Source organism: Ahaetulla prasina, chromosome 8 (genome assembly GCF_028640845.1).
Source record: "Ahaetulla prasina isolate Xishuangbanna chromosome 8, ASM2864084v1, whole genome shotgun sequence".
Classification (NCBI taxonomy): Eukaryota; Metazoa; Chordata; class Lepidosauria; order Squamata; family Colubridae; genus Ahaetulla; species Ahaetulla prasina.
The window spans coordinates 26,037,721-26,050,448 of NC_080546.1; positions in this window are offsets into that span (position 1 = coordinate 26,037,721).

A 12,728-nucleotide genomic window follows, 5' to 3' on the forward strand; every position below is an offset into this window, starting at 1 on the left:
GGATGCAATTTGGAAGGGGAAAAAAATGATGATTTAGAATATGCTTGGGAAACCACAACACAACTGTCAGTAATTTTTCTGGGTTTATATCAGTAGTGGGATTCAGCCGGTTCAGACTGGTTTGGGTGAACCGGTAGTTAAATTGCTGGCTGGCTCCACCCCTCCCTTCCCCTTCCAGGAGTCCCCATGTGCCCCATTTTGGCTCCCAGGTGAGTGCAGGAAGGCCTACTAGGCCCAAAATGGGGTGCCCGCCCGCATCCCGTTTTTGCTCCCAGGAGGTTTCAGGGAGACTTCTTAGCAGTGGTGGGATTCTACCAGTTCGCACCAGTTCGGTAGAACCGGTTGTTAAGTAGTTAGGAGAACTGTTTGTTAGAAGAAATCTCCTTTGTTTTTCCCCACTTTACAGGGTTAATCCTGTAAGGAATTACAACTTTCTGGTATTGTTTCCTAGCCTAATCTCTATTGCCCTGTTTACAGAAACTGCCTCTCCGTTAACCCTTATTACATTCTTGGCAGTACGCCTAACTTACTGTCGCTTCCGGAGCTTCTCAGAGTTTGTTTGTTTGTTTGTTTGTTTGACTTTCTTAAAGGGGAAGGGTTGTTTTAAACTTTTTACACTGCTGTTGGGAGGAAATACTCCCCTGTTGAAGTTCTTCCAGCCAGAATGCAATGATCAGCACTTGGAAGAAATAATTGAATAACGAAGCAGAAGCTTTTAATGACAAGGAACCAAGATGAGTGACATTCAGAAAGGCTTATTGGCTAGCTAGAAAGATTGATATTCAAATGTGAGTTTACAAACCCTTTCTGACTTTTGGTCTAAAACTTGTTTTTGGTGAAGTTTAATTCTGTGCTTGGTGATGTTTAATCCTGTGTTTAGTAATGAGATCATTTTCCCTATTCAGCTTTGTTTGGAAAGAAAAATGTTAATCTCTGTTCCTGAAAAGAAGCAGCTTCGGAAATCTGACTAGTTCCTATTTGTTCTGGTAATTGGTTGAACAAGTACCAGATACTCTGTTTGCTCCTTTGCTTCATTCTGGAGAGCTTAAATGACCTCTCTGTTAAAGGGTTTCACTTTATGAGCAAGAGTTGGCTGCTGACAGTTATCATTGCATTTTAACTGTTTTAATTCCTCAAGGTGCTCTGGCACCCTGCCTGATTTGTAACTCCAGTTTGCAGGTATTTCTCATCTAATGATTGGTATTTAGGAAAGCTTTTTGTAAGCAAAGAAGCTTTTGTAAGCAAAGAAGCTTTTTGTAAGCAAAGAAGCTTTTTGTAGTTTTGTACAAGTAATCCTTGACTTACAACAGTTACAATGGCACTGAAAAAAGTGACTTATGACCGTTTTTCACACTTACGACCGTTGCAGCAAACTGTCATTAGGGCAAAGAAGTGATGTCACATGACCACCTGGCCACACCCACCCAGTCACATGAAGCACCACAGTTGTGAAATGAGTGACACGGTTGTTAAGAATGCTTCAACGGGCATAAATGTGAGGATGGTCATAAGTACGAGAACCGGTCAAAAGTGCAAGGACCAGTCAGAAATGACTTTTTCAGCCCTTGAATAGTCCCTATGCACATAGCCATGGCCACCCAGTCACATGAAGCACCACAGTTGTGAAATGAGTGACATTCAGAAAGGCTTATTGGCTAGCTAGAAAGATTGATATTCAAATGTGAGTTTACAAACCCTTTCTGACTTTTGGTCTAAAACTTGTTTTTGGTGAAGTTTAATTCTGTGCTTGGTGATGTTTAATCCTGTGTTTAGTAATGAGATCATTTTCCCTATTCAGCTTTGTTTGGAAAGAAAAATGTTAATCTCTGTTCCTGAAAAGAAGCAGCTTCGGAAATCTGACTAGTTCCTATTTGTTCTGGTAATTGGTTGAACAAGTACCAGATACTCTGTTTGCTCCTTTGCTTCATTCTGGAGAGCTTAAATGACCTCTCTGTTAAAGGGTTTCACTTTATGAGCAAGAGTTGGCTGCTGACAGTTATCATTGCATTTTAACTGTTTTAATTCCTCAAGGTGCTCTGGCACCCTGCCTGATTTGTAACTCCAGTTTGCAGGTATTTCTCATCTAATGATTGGTATTTAGGAAAGCATTTGTAGTTTTGTACAAGTAATCCTTGACTTACAACAGTTACAATGGCACTGAAAAAGTGACTTATGACCGTTTTCACACTTACGACTGTCCTCACATTTTATGTTTTGCACCCTATCTTGTAACCGTGGTGAAGAGAAGCAGTTGTGAAATGAGTGACACGGTTGTTAAGAATGTTGCAATGGGCATAAAGGTGAGGATGGTCATAAGTACGAGAACCGGTCAAAAGTGCAAGGACCAGTCAGAAATGACTTTTTTTCAGCCCTTGAATAGTCCCTATGCACATAGCCATGGCCACCCAGTCACATGACCAGCTAGCCACACCCACCCAGTCACATGACCACCAAGCCATGCCCCAAAGTAAGCCACGCCCACAGAACTGCTTGTTAAAAAATTTACAATCTGTCCCATAATTTTTTCTTTCTTGCCTGCATTGCTGTATGAGGAATGATGTCAGAATTTAAAAACCAAGAGAAACAATTTCTTTCTCCCTCTCCCTCTCTCCCTCCCTCTCTGTCAATAAACACAGCTTTGTCTCACAATAATTTGGCATGAAGAAATCGATGTCTGCACATAAGCAGAAATAACGCAGGGAGCTGGCCCTAGGCAGAGGGATGTTGCAACCAAACAAAAAATACCAACAACCAGGATGGCAACCAAAGTCTACAAGCAAAGTCTACAACCAAAGGGCCAAGCCTTCTGTGCCAAACGATGAGACATAGGCAGTTTTGCTGAGTAGTTAGTAGGTTCCCTTGGGCTGCCATTGGTGTGTCTAGAAAAGGTGGAGAAGGTGAGCTTTGACAGGATCCCAAAGGAGGGATCCTGTCATCTACTTGGGGATTCTGATGGCTTTGTGATGTCATCCCTACCAGTCAACTGTCAGTTTCTGCCAGTTGTTGGTGACCAGATTGAAGATGGCTCCTAAGATGTAAGTAGGCCTTTTTAAGGGCTGCTGGGGCTCTGGGTAACCTTCCCCATTTTGTAGCCACTTTCTCAGAACTGAGAAACTGGCTACAAAATTAGGAGATTCCAGGGAGGAGACATTTGTTCTCCTTTTAGAAAAGGGGAATGGGGGAGGGGCAAATGTGCTCCAGGGAAATATTATCTTTAATTCCTTATTGGGGCTAAAAGACTTGGATGATTACTTTCCAATTGGTTGAGATAACTTAGCGGCCTGAACCTGTGAATTAGGAAAACCTGTTTAAAATTTGGTAAAGTCAGGTGGCTGAGGAACACATCCAGTCAGGTAAAACCAAGTCCAGGTTAAAAGTGATGGACTCAGGCCAGGAGTATCATGTTCCCATTCTAATTTCCTGAATCCAAGTCATTATGGAAACCAGGCTATAGTTGGTCCCTTTCTTTACATTCCTTTCTCTCTCTTCTAGGGCATTCTTCAGACTTTTTTCTTGTTTTGGAGGGAAAAACAAGAAGGCGAAGGACCAACCTCCAATCAGCAAACTGGAGGAAACCACCAAGGCTCCTGGCCAAATCAGATACATTGTGGATGTGGTCCTCCACAAAGTGGAGCGATGTGGTGAGTGGATACTTTGGATTGTGACACTGAGAGGGAAAGGGAAGGATTTCCTTGAGGAGCCGACACCTAGATGCAGGGATAGAGCTGAGGAGGCCCAGTGGTTAGAGTGCAGTATTGCAGGCTACTTTAGCTGACTGCTAGCTGCTATTCAGCAGTTCAAATCTCACCAGGCTCAAGGTTGACTTAGCCTTCCATCCTTCCGATGTGGGTAAAATGAGGACCCAGATTGTTGGGGCCAATAGGCTGACTCTGTAAACCGCTTAGAGAGGGGCATAAAACCCTGTGAAGCGGTATATAAGTCTAAGTGCTACTGCTACACATCTATACATACATCACACACACACACACACACACACACACACACACACACACACAATTGACACACATCTGCATCTTTGAAGATGCACAGAGGGAGCGGTCAGAGGCCAAGCTGTTCCTGACCCACCAAGCATCCCTCCTCCTGCGGCTCCAGCATCTATATTGACTCCCGATAAGTTCTCCTGCTTCCATTTGGCTCTTCAGGGAACCTTTAAGAGGGTTCACCTGCACGTATTCATATACATTGGCAAGTGGGGAGGGAGAATCTATAGGGCAGGATTTGCCTGAGGCCTCAGTGAGAAGATCTCTCGTGGCCAGGAGAATCCACCAGCTCTCTGAAGCAGGAAAGGATTTTAATAGATGGAATTGGGTCTCGAGGGAAAGAAGGACCTGATTTTGGAGGGTTTACTTCATCTGGGGGAGACCTAAACCTCTACTGAGCACCTGCCTCTCCTTTTTCAGATTTCTCCACAAGAGACCAGAAGAAGAGACTCTTCATAAAAAGGAACGAGGTATGTAGAAAACTGAGGATGGTGAGCCCCAGCCTCCCTCTTAGGAGAAAAGGGCAGGGAGGCAGGGTTTCTTTTTCTTTTTGATCCACTTGATGGTGGACTAGAAAATCCCTGGATAGGATGTCTTCCTGCTAATAGTTGGGTCAATGGGCCAAGGGAGGATGGGGAGTCACCCTACAAAGCAGTTTGCTCACAACAGTACAGTGGAATTCTTTCTGTCTTTTCCAGATTGTCCACCAATCTCCAGTGAAATTTGGGCCGCCTGAAAATCAAGATTTTATTAATGAAGGTAATTTTATCACTGATAAAGTAATAAATGAAGGTACTTATCACTGATAATCACAAGTTAAATCAAAACTGCTGCAGCACTCTGAAGGCCTATGTCATTCACTTAACTAGAATTATAAAAATCATCTTAAAACTGACCGAAATTCTGAACTCAATTAGTGTTGTAATTTGGAGGCGACGATTTTGTGGTTTCCACCAATGTAGCCAAGAGATGAAACTACAACATCTCTGTAGCCTTCAGATCTTCTCATTGTGTTCATAAGCCTAGGCTTCCTCTCTGCCACCTTCTGTCCTTCATTTGTTTCACCTTTTTTCCCCACACAGGCGACCTGGTTTTGGAAGAACTTTGATGGAAGCAGCTTCGTACCATTTATGGTGGACATGTGACAAAGCAAAGCAGTTTTGGAGTGGGATTCACCTCTTAATGACAAGGGAATAGAAACATACATTTAGAAATTATTGGATGCTTTAATTCCTGTGATGTAATCAACTTTTGCTTTCAAGTTCTTCGTTCTGTTAATATAAAAGTTAATGTAAATTAGTTTAGCCAAGTTCTCCCTTCCCCCTTTATTAATGTACTGTAATAAAATGTTTTTAAATCATTTTCTGACTTCTTTGCTTATTGGAAAAGGTTGTAGAACAAGGAAGAATCTATAGTCAGATATGGCCAAAAGCTTGAAATGGGAAAAAATGGAAAAAAAATGATGCACCATCCAGCCCTCCACCCTCAGGAGTCCTCCACGTACAGCGGTTTGTTTAGTGACTGCTTGAAGTTACAACAGCACCAAGAAGAGTGGCTTATGACCACTTTTCACACTTACAACCATTGCAGCATCTCCATGGTCACATTATAGAGATTAACAACATTTTTGCTAGAAACAAGAGTTCACTTCCAGTTTCCTGCAAAAACACCACAAAGCAAAGCAGTTTTGGAGTGGGATTCACCTCTTAATGACAAGGGAATAGAAACATACATTTAGAAATTATTGGATGCTTTAATTCCTGTGATGTAATCAACTTTTGCTTTCAAGTTCTTCGTTCTGTTAATATAAAAGTTAATGTAAATTAGTTTAGCCAAGTTCTCCCTTCCCCCTTTATTAATGTACTCTAATAAAATGTTTTTATTTTATTTAAATCATTTTCTGACTTCTTTGCTTATTGGAAAAGGTTGTAGAACAAGGAAGAATCTACAGTCAGATATGGCCAAAAGCTTGAAATGGGAAAAAATGGAAAAAAAATGATGCACCATCCAGCCCTCCACCCTCAGGAGTCCTCCACGTACAGCGGTTTGTTTAGTGACTGCTTGAAGTTACAACAGCACCAAGAAGAGTGGCTTATGACCACTTTTCACACTTACAACCATTGCAGCATCTCCATGGTCACATTATAGAGATTAACAACATTTTTGCTAGAAACAAGAGTTCACTTCCAGTTTCCTGCAAAAACACCACAAAGCAAAGCAGTTTTGGAGTGGGATTCACCTCTTAATGACAAGGGAATAGAAACATACATTTAGAAATTATTGGATGCTTTAATTCCTGTGATGTAATCAACTTTTGCTTTCAAGTTCTTCGTTCTGTTAATATAAAAGTTAATGTAAATTAGTTTAGCCAAGTTCTCCCTTCCCCCTTTATTAATGTACTGTAATAAAATGTTTTTAAATCATTTTCTGACTTCTTTGCTTATTGGAAAAGGTTGTAGAACAAGGAAGAATCTATAGTCAGATATGGCCAAAAGCTTGAAATGGGAAAAAATGGAAAAAAAATGATGCACCATCCAGCCCTCCACCCTCAGGAGTCCTCCACGTACAGCGGTTTGTTTAGTGACTGCTTGAAGTTACAACAGCACCAAGAAGAGTGGCTTATGACCACTTTTCACACTTACAACCATTGCAGCATCTCCATGGTCACATGACTCCACTTTGGGCCCTGCACAACAGCCCACATTTATGGCCGTTTGCAGCTTTCCATGGTCACATTATAGAGATTAACAACATTTTTTGCTAGAAACAAGAGTTCACTTCCAGTTTCCTGCAAAAAACACCACAAAGCAAAGAATGGATTTGCTTAATGACCATGACATTTGCTTTATGACTACCACATTCACTTAATGACCACCACAACAAAAGTTGTAAAATTGGTCAAGGTCCATGACAACCCACTTAATGACTGTCAGTATATACTACGGTAATTGCAAGCTCAATAACAGTTGAAAGTGGAGAGCTACCTGCATTGATTCCTTTATTCCACTTCTGTCCAGAATTTCTGTCCAGAATTTCAGGCTGGGGTTTGTGACATCCCCTCCTCTCATTTTCCCCCCATAAAGCAAGTCTGAAAAGTAGACTGGAGTCGACAACTGAATTGGCCCAAAGTCACTTTGGATCATGCCAGACAAATTGCATTCTTTGACACAGTGACTAAGTTAGCCAAGCAACCAAATGCTGCAGACATCATATACTGTTATGTCCTCCTCGCCTCCGTCCGAACGATGGCTTAATTAGCTGGCTCTTATCAGCTCTGGCAGCAAAAGAGCCAGCGTCTGCCAAGAGCCCTCGTTGGCTGCCAAGACGATGGTGAGTCACAATCTTCAGCTCTAGTCAATCCGTGGATTTGCCTGATACAAAGAGACACACCAGCTCTTGCTGCCTTTTATATCCTGTGGGGTGTGGCTCCATGACTCAGTACTTCCTAGGCCTGCCCCTCCCCTGCTTCTGTTCTCTTCTCTCCTGCCTACAAAACCTGGGATTGAGCCAAGCCTGATTGCTGTCAGCTGGGTCTGCAGGCATGGCCTGGGGGGGGGGAAGAGTCAGGAGAAGGAGGCCTCGTTATCTCTTTCGCTTGGCCTGCTTCTGGCTCCTGGAGCTGATCCAGGGAGGCCGGTGCTTCCGAGGTAAGTCCTGATGGCCCTTCCCCCTCACTGTCCAAGTCACTTTCTGGCAGCAGGCCCGGCTCCGAGTCATTTTCTGGCGGCAGGCCCAGCTCCAAGGCACTTTTGGGCATGGGGCCAGGTTTGGGGGCGGGAGCCACAACATATACTTGGACTTCAGGAAGGCATTTGACAAGGTAGACCACAACCTGCTTCTTGGCAGAACAGACAGTACCACTGCTAGATGGATTCGCAATCGGCTGACCTACCATACCCAGCATGAAGTCCTCAATGAAACTGCTGTAGCAGAAAATTGCTATAGCTATATAGCTACTGGGTTAGAGGTGGTATTCAGCAGGTTTTGACCAGTTCTGGAGAACCAATAGCGGAAATTTTGAGTAGTTCAGAGAACCGGTAAATACCACCTCTGATTGACCCCACCCCCATATATTCTCTGCCTCCTGAGTCCCAGCTGATCAGGAGGAAATGGAGATTTTACAGTATCCTTCCCCTGCTATGCCCACCAAGCCACGCCCACCAAGCCATGCCATGCCCACCAAGCCACACCCACAGAACCGATAGTAAAAAAATTTGAATCCCACCACTGCCTCTTAGGTCCAAAACGGGGCATGGGGGGGGGGTATGTGCAGCACCCTCTTCAGCTAGTTTTCACTCCCAGGAGGCTTCAGAGAGGCCTCCTAGGCCCAAAATGGAGCACGGGGACCCCCAGCATGTCCCCCCGGCCTGTTTTTGCTCCCAAGGGGTTGCAGGAGGCCAAGTGCTGCCTGTCACACCCCCTAACCAAGCCTACCATGGCGCCCCCTCCAGCTGGTCATTAGGGTGTAAAACCGGTTGTTAAATTATTTGAATTCCACCACTGGTTTATATACAATCCCAAGAAACCATTCATTTAAGTCTGGGAAGTGCTGACAGGGGAAATACATGTCCTCATTCCCATCCAAATGGAATAAATGTCTTTATCAATACCTGTTACAGGAAACTTAATTTGGGAAAATATTAAAAATTCCCTTTTGAAGGGCTCTAAACAAAATTAGGGTATCCGGTCTTTATTTATTAATTTTTTATGCAATTTTTAAGCAAAGCTGAATGGAGAATTCTGAAAGTTGAAGTCCATACATCTTAAAGTCACCAAGGGTAAAAACACCATTTTATACTATAGCTTCTTTTATTCTTTGCCAAGAAAAAGTGCAGCCAGTTTTCTGCAACTAAGGTCGGGAGACTCCAGAGAGAATGACAGGTGAATTTATGGGATGCATACACTGCTGAGATCTAGGTTAACCACCTGTTTTAGGGTGAAAACCAATCAGGAACATTCACTGCATTTCAGCATTTTAGCATTTTCAGAGAGTCAGCTGTCCGAGTTCCTATATGAAATATCTATAGAATTGCAGTGCTATTGTCTCCATTTATTAGAACAGAAGTCACTTTTCTGTATAAAATACTATGACACAGTATCACCTCTTGTTTTTCTCTTATCAGTTGTGGAGACAAAGCATATTGTTAAGTTCTGGAAGTAACGAGGCTGGAGACCAGGGTAGTGACAACAGCTCTTTAATATAGGGTGAACCCAGCAACAGGCTGGGGAAAAACCTCTCCTTTTATACAGTTCTACTGGCGGCTTCGTCCAATCAGCAACGTGCTGATTTCCCGCCCAAATATTTAAAGGTACATACAAGAATACATAACACTCCTCCCCTCCCAGAAAACACTTTGCCTCTATTTACATTTTATTTACATGTTATTTTTCGACTAGTCACGCAAATAACCTGGGCGTCTCCTAGTTCTTTCAGACCTGCGCGGTTCAGTCCTGGGTGGTGTTTTGAGCTGTTCGGAGGGTCTGTTTTCTCCTCCCAGCTCTTTTTCTAGGCCATCGGGCCCTGGATTATTTGCAGATTCTTTTTCTTGGCCATCCGCCCTGGATTACTTTTTGTAATTTTCCTGCTGTTTTCCTCGGGAACCTGATGGCGTCGCTGGACCTCCGGGACCTCAGCTAAGTCTTGCGCCTCCCGGTCATGGTCAGCTGTGGGTTCAAATAAGGAGGGTCATAATTTGTTTCCTGTGGCTTAATTTGTTCAGTTATTCGTCTCCTTATCTGATCTATGTGGCGCCTCCATACTCGGTTGTCTTGTAATTCGACCAAGTATGACTTTGGGCCGGTTGCTTTTATTATTTGCCCTGCGAGCCAACTTGGGCCGTCCCCGTAGTTGCGGGCCCACACTCGGTCGCCTATGCCCAATTCCCTTGTTTTGTCTATTTCCCCCTTGTAACCCTCTGGTGTGTAATGGGGACTCAAACGGTCAAGTGGGCACCGGAGTTTCCGTCCCATCAATAATTCGGCTGGGCTTCTGCCTGTAGCAGTGCTTGGGGTTCTGTGCTGAATGGCCAGAAAGAAGTCTATCTTTGTTTGCCAGTCACCTGGCTTGAGCCTGTACAATGCCTCCTTAGCGCTCCGGACGGAACGCTCTGCAAGGCCATTCGACGCAGGGTGGAAAGGCGCAGAGAGGGCATGTCGGATGCCCTCCTCTGCCAAGTATTCTTCGAACTGGGCTGCCGTGAATTGCGGCCCGTTGTCGGACACCAGAGTGTCAGGCAACCCGTGGGTTGCGAATAGGTGGCGGAGGGCTGCGATTACTGCCTCGGCCGTAGTGGATTTCATGAGTATGATCTCCAACCATTTAGAGAATGCGTCGACAACCACTAGGAAGGTTTGGCCATGGAAAGGGCCAGCAAAATCAATGTGGATTCTTGACCAGGGCCCTTGGGGTTTTTCCCACTCCCTGACTGGGGCCGTTGGGGGTAGCGGTCTGGACTCTTGGCAAGCCTGGCATTTTCCTACCCTCTCAGCAATCTCTGAGTCCATGAGTGGCCACCATACATAGCTTCTTGCCAGCCCCTTCATCCTTACGATCCCTGGGTGACCCTCGTGGAAGAGGTCCAGTACCTTTCCCCTTAATTTATCCGGAATTACCACACGATCACCCCATAACAGGCACCCCTTGAGCCGAGAGCTCATCCGCTTTTTAACAAATTCTTGAACGCTCGCCCGCGCAGCGGGCCACCCTCTCTGTACCCAACCGAGTACAGTCCTTAACATAATGTCCCGGTATGATGCCCGAGCCACTTCCTTAGATGTGACTGGGCCAGAGTCCAAAGAGTCAATAAGCAGGATGGGCGCCCCGGAGGGTCTTCGATGGCCCCTGGTAGTGGGCATCTGCTTAACGCGCCTGCATGCCCCACTTCTTTTCCTGGTCGATGCTGCAGCTTGTACGAATAAGCGGCTAAGAACATAGTCCATCGGGTCAAGCGTGGCGAAAGTGCCACAGGCGTTGGGCGGTCGCCAGCCAGTATCCCTAGTAGCGGTCTGTGGTCAGGCACGATTTCAAAATCCCGCCCAAAAACATACTCGTGGAATTTTTCACCCTGACACAATGGCTAGTGCTTCTTTATCTAATTGGCTGTAGTTCCTCTCTGGGAGGACATCGTTCTAGAGTAAAAGCTATAGGGGCTTCTGTGCCGTTTGAAGTCTATGGCTGAGTACAGCCCCACCCCATAAGGGGAGGCATCGCAAACCAGCACTAGGGCAATGAGTTATGATATTGGATGAGCAGGCTATCACTTGAGAGCAGGTTTTTACTGCTTCGAAAGCCCTATTTTCCGACTTTCCCAAGACCAAACAGTATTTTTTCCTAAAAGCCTATGCACCGGTCCAGCAACGGCCGCTTTGTTTTTTAAAAAGACCGCGTAAAAATTCACTAGCCCCAGGAATGCCTGTAGCTCTGCTTTGTTTTTGGGTGCTGGAGCCTTTCTAATTGCCTTGACCTTGCTCTCAGTGGGTGAATTCCTTTCTTGTCTATCCGGTAGCCCAAGAAATCGACGGATTCGACCCCTATCTGGCATTTGTTTACCTTGACTTTTAATCCGCTGTCCGGAAAATGCCCAGAACCTTTCTCAAACGCTCCCCAATTCCTCTATGTTTTCCCTGAAATCAGGACATCATCAAGTAGGAACTACCCTGGGAGCCCTTGCAGAAGTCGCTCCATTAGGTTTTGGAACAGCCCTGGTGCCACACTCACCCCAAATTGCAATCGGGTGCACTTGAAGGCCCCCTGTGCGTTACAATCGTTTGGGCTTCGGCTGTGCGGGCGCTCACGGGCAGTTGTTGGTAGGCTTGGGCCAAGTCTAACTTTGCAAAGACTTGCCTCGCCCCAAAGAGTGCAGCAAGTGTTGCACCACGGAACCGGGTAAGCGCTTTTCTGTAAGGCTTTGTTAAGCCGCCTTGTAGTCAGCGCAAATTCTAATTGACCCGTCTGGTTTTATTGGGGTGACGATTGGCGTCTCCCACTTTGCGTGATCGACTGGCACCAAAATCCCTGATTTATGAGCTTATCTAGCTCCTTGTCAATTTTGGTTTTAGGGCAAAGGACTCTCCTCGCCTTAAGCCTAATGGGAGCTACCTGGGGTCTAAGTTGAAGGAAATAGGGGTCCCTTGTACTTGCCCAGGCAGTCCTTGAAGACATCTTCGAACTCGTTAAAGAGAATGTCTTTCAGGTTACAGTCACTTCTGTAGATGCCAGTCACTCCCATGCCCAGGGCACGAAACCAGTCTAGTCCCAACAGACTGGGCAGGGTTCCTTCGACGATCGTGATGGGCAGGGTCTTCTTATGTGGTCCGTACTCGACTCGGACGGAGGTGGTCCTCGAACAGGGATGCGATTCCCCTGGTAGTCGTGGACTCGTAGCCGTTGTGCTTGCAGGTGGCGCTTCGCGACTGACGGCAGTGACTTCGCCAAAGTGTCCCAGGACATGATGGTGATCGCTGATCCCGTGTCTACTTCGAGCCGGCACCGTACTCCCTCTATTTTTGGTTTGGTGAAGATCTTCTTCTCCACTGGTCGAGGCGCGCCTATGACCACAGTCGTTTGGTTTGAATCCGCCTTTTTGTTTGAGCCAATCGCGGGTCGCCTTGCCGATTCCGCGCTCTGATTGGCCGATTTGAATTTTCGGCGGAAGGTTGGGCCGCTCGACAAACTTGAGCTAGGTGCCCTTTCTTCCCACACCGACATGTCGCGTCCTTAAACTTGCA